The following is a 7,871-nucleotide window of genomic DNA, read 5'->3' as shown; positions in this document are numbered from 1 at the left end:
TATATTGAAGCAACATCTCAAGACATCTCAAGTTAAAGCTTGATTGTAAATGGGTCTTCCAAATGGACAATGACCATACTTCCAAAGTTGTGGCAAAATGGCTTAAGAACAACAAAGTCAAGGTATTGGAGTGGCCATCACAAAGCCATGACCTCAATCCTATAGAACATTTGTGGGCAGAACTGAAAAAACGAGGCCTACAAACCTGACCAGCTCTGTCAAGAGGAATGGGCCAAAATTCACCCAACTTATTTTGGGAAGCTTGTGGAAGCCTACCCGAAATGTTTGACACAAGTTAAACAATTTAAAGGTAATGCACCCAAATACTAATTGAGTGTATGTAAACTTCTGACTCACTGGGAACATGATGCAAGAAATAAAAGCTGAAATAAATAATTCTCTCTACTATTATTCTGACATTTCACATTCTTAAAATAAAGTGGTGATCCTAGCTTACCTAAGACAGGGAATCTTTACTCTGATTAAATGTCAGGAATTGTGAAAGACTGAGATTAAATGTATTTGTTTAAGGTGTATGTACAATTCTGACTTAAAATGTATGTGTTATTTCATAGTCCTGAGGACTTCACTATTATTCTATAATTTAGAAAATAATAAAAAATAAAGAAAATCCCTTGAATGAGTTGGTGTGTCCAAGCTGTTGACTGGTACTGTAAATCAGCTTCACTAGAGTTATGTTATTCCCAGGGGTGTGTATTCAAGGAGGCAAAGGGAAGCTCCCACCCAAAAAATGATCAATAAAAAAATATAAAATCATTTATCTTTCATCTTTCTGTGTTTCATAATTGTCCTTCAATTTGCAAGAGGCTGAATGTATCTCACCGGAGAAAGCATTCGAGTTAGCGAAAAAGCGCCCCATACTATTGGGGAGGACTTTATTCTTCCTGTTGCCGTGGATATGGCTGGGACAATGCTGGGGGAAAAGCCCCAAAAAACTATACAGACAATGCCTTCATCAAACAACACCATTTCACGACGCATCAGTGACATGGCAGGAGATGTTTTGAAACAATTACTGCTTCACAATACAAGTCAGGTAATTCTATGCGTTATAGCTGGATGAGTCAACAGACGTGGCGGGCCTGACACAGTTCCTCGTATATATATATATGTCTGTTATGTTTATGGGGGTTCAATTAAGGAAGACATCCTCTTCTGCAAACCACTGGAAACCAGGACAACTGGAGAGGATATTTTTAAAGTACTGGACAGCTTTGTAACATCAAATGGACTTTGTTGGTCAAGATGTGTTGGTATCTGTACTGATGGCGCAAAAGCCATGACAGGGAGACATAGTGGAGTGGTAACGCGCGTGCAAGCAGTTGCTCCCGATGCCACTTGGGTACACTGCAGCATCCACCGAGAGGCTCTTGCTGCCAAGGGAATGCCTGACAGCTTGAAAGATGTTTTGGACACTACAGTGAAAATTGTTAACTTTATTAAAGCAAGGCCCCTGAACTCTCTTGTATTTTCTGCATTATGCAATGATGTGAGCAGTGGCCATGTAACGCTTTTAAAACATACAGGAGTGCACTGATTATCAAGGGGCAAAGTATTGACACGTTTTTTTTAATTGAGAGACGAGATTAAAGCTTTCTTTATTGACCATAATTTTCACTTGTCTGAACACTTGCGTGATGGCGAGTTTCTCATACGACTGGCCTATCTGGGTGATGTTTTTTCTCACCTGAATGTTCCGAATCTAGGATTACAGGGACTCTCAGCAACTATATTCAATGTGCGGGACAAAATTGAGACTATGATTAAGAAGTTGGAGCTCTTCTCTGTCTGCATTAACATGGACAACACACAGGTCTTTCCATCATTGTATGATTTTTTTGTGTGCAAATGAACTCAAGCTTATGGACAATGTCAAATGTGATATAGCGAAGCACCTGAGTGAGTTGGGTGCGCAATCACGCAGGTACTTCCCCTAAACGGATGACAAACAACTGGATTCGTTATCCCTTTCATGCCCTGCCTCCAGTCCACTTACCGATATCTAAACAAGAGAGCCTCATCAAAATTGCAACAAGCGGTTCTGTGAAAATTGAATTCAATCAGAAGCTACTACCAGATTTCTGGATTGGACTGAGCTCAGAGTATCCTGCCTTGGCAAATCACGCTGTTAAGACACTAATGCCCTTTGCAACCACATACCTATGTGAGAGTGGATTCTCGGCCCTCACTGGCATGAAAACTAAATACAGGCACAGACTGTGTGTGGAATTTTTTTAAAGGACTGAGACTCTCTAATACAACGCAGAGTCATGTGCATCCTTTCAAGCACACCCTTCTCATTAACCTGTGGTGAGTTATTCACAATTTTTGATGAACAAAATAAGGTTTTATATGTAAGATGGATAAATAAAGAGAAAAATAATTGATTATTAGATTATTATTTGTGCCCTGGTCCTATTAGAGCTTTTTGTCACTTCCCACGGGGTACGCAGTTGGAGGTTGAATGTTTGACGGGCCCAAGACTGTAAAAGGTTTTGAACCACTGATCTAAGATAACTCAAGAAATCTTTCATCAATTTTGACATTTTTTTTTTACTTCTAAGATGTTTGGTACAGTATTTCTCAATGAAAAAATGTGCATGAATACAAGTCGTCCCTTGTTGAATGACATCAAAGACTTTATTGAAGAATCCCTACTGTTGAGCAATCAGCAACGAGGGGCATGGACTGCGGCTCCGAGCTTAGGTTTGCCTCTAGAAAAAATCTTGTGTGCCCGAACAGCTGAAAAAACCCCACCGAAGTCCAAAACGTCACAAAATGTTGTCATAATATATGCACAAACTCTTCCGAACTGTTTCGGCTGTGAAGCATGCGGACACCATTAGACTAAGCATAGGTGATTTGATGATGTTGACATGTTTAAGTTGAAATGGAGCTGAAATAGTGGAGGCATTTTCTTTTGCGGTAACTCTCTAGTTGTTTAGTAGTCCGAAAATCTTGGAAACATTAACATGGTGCTGTAGGTCAAGTAACTGTTTGTTACCTGCAGGAAATTCACTTTAAAACAAACAAACATCTCTCCACCCCATGGCAAAATGGGTAGAATTGCAAGACATTAGCTGTAAAACATTTCTCTCTGCCCCATGGCAAAATGAGGACCAGTGGAAGCAAAATAGCACCATAACATCAAACATCCACCACCAGATTTTACAGTAGGTATGGGGTCATTTTCTGCTCATTTCGATGCCAAACCCATCACTGGTGTGCATGACCAAAGAGCTATTTTCATGTCATCTGACTAAAGCACCGGTTCGGAAAATAATATTATTGTAAAAAATGGGACTATTTTGCTTCCACTGGTCCTGGGGCCATTGTTAAGGTCATCCGCATCATGAAACGTTACCCAGTACCAGGATATTTTAGTCAAAAACATGGTTGCCTCTGTCAGGAGGCTGAAACTTGTTCCCAAGTAGATTTTCCAACAAGACAATAACCCCAAGCACACATCAAAATCCACAAAGAAACAGGTTATTGGCCACAAATATCAACATTGTGCAATGCCATCAAAGTCTCCGGACTTGAAACCCATTGAAAACCTGTGGTTTGAATTGAAGAGGGCAGTCCATAAGCGCAGACGACAGATATCAAGATTCTGGAAGGATTCTGTATGGAGGAATAGTCTCGGATCCCTCTCAATGTGTTCTCCAAATCTCATAAAAACATTTTAGAAACAGAGTAGGTGCTGTTATCCTTTCAAGGTGAGCTATTGAAGGTAATGAAAGTAATGAAGGTAATGAATTACCTTTGAGCTATTGAAGGTATTGAAAACAGTGGAGTCAAAACAATTCTAACTTGTTTAACAAAATCTCTTTCACTGAGCAATTGTATTAGTATAAAATAATATAATTATTCTGCCCTTGAATTGCGTTCCCATGCAAAACTAGACAGATAGCTAACAACCAAGTCTTCAATAAAACTCCCAAAGTGTGACTTTTCTTGAATGAATATATTGAACTTGTATGTTGTGACACTGCAAAATATAGAAAATAATATACTTCAGTATTCAATTCGACATATTGTAGCTGTACATTGTACCTTTCAAGTTGAAGTTGCAGGAAAATACAAAGCACGTGCCAAGGTACCATGCATCTGGCATGACGCCAAACCATATAGCTAATTGTTACTCATATGGTAATTGGCTTACTCCTTTTATTACTCTAATAATGTACAACCATCTCTGTAAAATTAACAAAGCATATCACGGTAGAAACAGTAACAAAACTACAGTATTGTATATTTTACCATTTGTTTGCGTGACGCACCAGCAAAGTAATACAGCTAACGGCATACATGAAAGGCAAGGCAATATCTGTGAGTAAATGCAACCAAAATTGATATGTAAGCAACTCAGTAATAAGATTATCCTCACTAGCTAAATGCTGGAATCGAACTTACAAACAAATATTTTCCTGAGGCTGAAGCTTGACAAGAAATAACTACACTGAAAGACCTGCACCGTAGCGTTGTTTTTAGCTGCTTCTATGCGTGCAGAACGAATTCTCTACTTCCTGTTTGCGTACCGTCTTTCTAAGTACCAGCAAGCTCCACTAGGGGGCGAATAACACCACGGAACACAATGAAAATCCATTGTAATAAAATGATCTGTTACCTAACAGGATGGCAGCACAATAATTTCCCCATGTTTTTGAGTATACAATATGGCTCAGCATTCATCTTCATCAATGGTGTCAATAATTTCTAACCCCACTGTACATACAGGTAACTGCCAAAATAAAGGAAACACCAACATACTGTAAAGTGTCTTAATCGGGCGATGGGCCACCACGAGCCAGAACAGCTTCAACTCACCTTGGCATAGATTCTGCAAGTGTCTGGAACTCTATTGGGGGGATGTGACACCATTCTTCCACAATAAATTCAATTTTTGTGGTGGTGGATAACGCCGTCTGAGGGGCCTCTCCAGAATTTTGCACAAGTGTTCAATTTGGTTAAGATCTGATGACTAAGACAGCCATGGCATATGGTTTAAAATATATCATTTTCATGCTAATAAACCATTCAGTGGCCACTCGTGCCTTGTGGACGGAGGCATTGTCATCCTATGGGGGCATAGCCATGGTAGCCAAAATAATGGGCAAAATAATGGCCTGCCCAGCATTTTTATACATGACCCATGTCATGGAATGCTTTGAGGTCAGAATGAAAATGCCAGTCATGTTATTGGAATGATACTCTCAGAATCACTGATCAGTCATTTAATGGGGTTCCACTATTATAGGAAAACATGCTTGTATTTATGTTACATCTGTAATAAGTAAGTCTGAGGTGCCATAGAACTCAAAACCGACCTTTCCCAACATGGTATGACTAATAGGGGAAGTTGGAACTTAGGTCCTGGACACATAATATTGTGGGAAATCACACACTATGTACGGTCATGACCTGCTTCTATCCAGGGACATATTACTGAAATCCATTTGCCTCGAGAATGGGTTTAGAGGACTTTTCCATTCATTTTGACATTTATGCAGTACCTCTGCATTTAGACTCTTAACTTATCCAATCTGAATGTGGAGACAAAGGTCGTAGTTGGGTCAAAAAAGCTAGCATTTGGGTGCGATCAAGGCATCACTGAATAGCATACAGGTTCATGCTATTCTACCTTTAGACCTAAAACAATGATGATCTGCTGCATAACTCAATGCTAGTATGTGAGTAAATAAGCATTTCACGGTAAAGTCTACACTTGTTGTATTCGGCGCATGTGACAACTAAAATTTGCTGTAAATTTTATTCAAATTTCATCCATTTTATTCTGCTGCTGGAACATGACAGTCATGACAATCAAGTCTTAATTACATAATTGAAACAGATGTTTTCTTGGGATGTATCCAGTGTTTGGTTGATGCTGCCTCTGGACTGAACTCAGACTTACCCTTCTAAATCCATATGACTTCATTCAACAAAAGCCAAGACCGACAGGTCTGAAGCTGAGGAATAAACGGTTGTGTAGGATGAATAATGTTTTTGTCACAATCCCTATAATCCTGTAAATTTGCAATGTCAGTGATCAAAGTGATAAAAATTTAGTTAGCAATGCAGGGTATAACTGTGAGGGAAACATTACAATGATTGGAGGGTGTGAGAAGAAAGACAGAGGGGGGGGGGGGAACACACGACTATGTCAAATTGGCTTCTTACCAAAATACCATATGACAGACCACGTATACACCCCGCACACCTTTATTGACACACACACAAACAAAACAAAACAAAAGCAAAGTCTTCTCAGGGTTTGTTGATTAAAAAAAGCTTTTGACTCAGGTTGGCATCAGGGTCTGCTATACAAATTGATGGAAAGCGGTGTTGGGGGAAAAATATATGACATTATAAAATCACTGTACACCCTACTGTCTACTGTTTGCAGAAGATCTGGTGCTTCTGTCCCTAACCAAAGAGGGCCTACAGCAGCACCTAGATCTTCTGCACAGATTCTGTCAAACTATACCTACCTCGGCCTAAACATCAACATCACAGGTAAGTCCATAAGGGTGCGAACAATCTAAGAGACAAGGCAAGAAGAGCCTTGTACGGCATCAAAATGAACATAAAACTCGACATCCCAACTAGAATCTCGCTAAAAATACTTCAATCAGTTATAGAACCCATTGCCCTCTATGGTTGTGAGGTCTGGGGTCCCCTCAACCAAGAATTTACAAAACGGGACAAACAACCAATAGAGATTCTGCCTGCAGAATTCCACAAAAATATACTTTCTATACAATAAAAATTCCCCAAAAATTGATGCAGAGCAGAATTAGGACAATACCCGCTAGATACCCAAATCCAGAAAATAACTGTTCAATTCTTCAACCCCCTAAAAGGAAGCGATGCCCACACATTCCACTACAAAGGCCTCACCTACAGAGAGATTAACCTAGAGAAGAGTACCCTCAGCCAGTTGGTTCTGGGGCTCTGTTCACAAACACAAACAGACCCCACAGAGCCCCAGGACAACACTACAATTAGACCCAAACAAATTATGAAAAAGCAAAAAGATAACTATTTGACACACTGGAAAGAATCAACTAAAAAACATAGCAAATTGAAATGCTATCTGGCCCTAAACATAGAGTTCATAGCGGCAGAATACCTAACCACTGTGACAGACCCAAAATCAGTGAGCATAGCCTTTCTATTGAGAGAGGAGGCCTTAGTCAGACCTGGTTCCTGAGAGAAGACAGGCTATGCTCACACTGCCCACAAAATGAGGTGGAAACTGAGCACCACTTCCTATTCTCCTGCCAAATGACCACATTTGAAATACCACCAATATTTATCTGTTTATTTATCTTCCCCTACTATTCGTACTACAACTATTTGCACATTGCTAAAACACTGTACATAGCTGACACATTTTTTTTTATACCTTTGTGAGAGAGAAAGAGAGAGAGAGAGACTTTCCTGTCTTCTTGTCTGATTCTGTCAAGACTTGTTTCACAGATTCACACTTCTCCAAATTCCCATAACACAAACAAAGCCATCGAGGCTGAATTGCTATTTTAAGTTTATTGATGAACAAAACCTTAAAGCTCCAATGCAGCCATTTCTAATTCAATATCAAATCAAATCTGTGATTTAAAAAAAAAATAAATAAAATGGCTTCATAGCGAAGAGCAATATCTCAATCAAGATTTTTGCTAGGACTGTCTGGGAGTGGTTTGAGTAAGGAGGGGAAAGCCGAAAATTAGCTGTTGTTGGCAGACAGGTTTAGAACTCTTCCACTGGGCACACCGCGTCATATCATCGTGGATGATTGGGTAATATTTGGTTGAGACGTTGACCAATGAGATTACAACCTATATTCA

Source organism: Oncorhynchus mykiss, chromosome 22, assembly GCF_013265735.2.
Source record: "Oncorhynchus mykiss isolate Arlee chromosome 22, USDA_OmykA_1.1, whole genome shotgun sequence".
Lineage (NCBI taxonomy): Eukaryota > Metazoa > Chordata > Actinopteri > Salmoniformes > Salmonidae > Oncorhynchus > Oncorhynchus mykiss.
Note: the sequence above shows the minus strand (reverse complement) of the source record.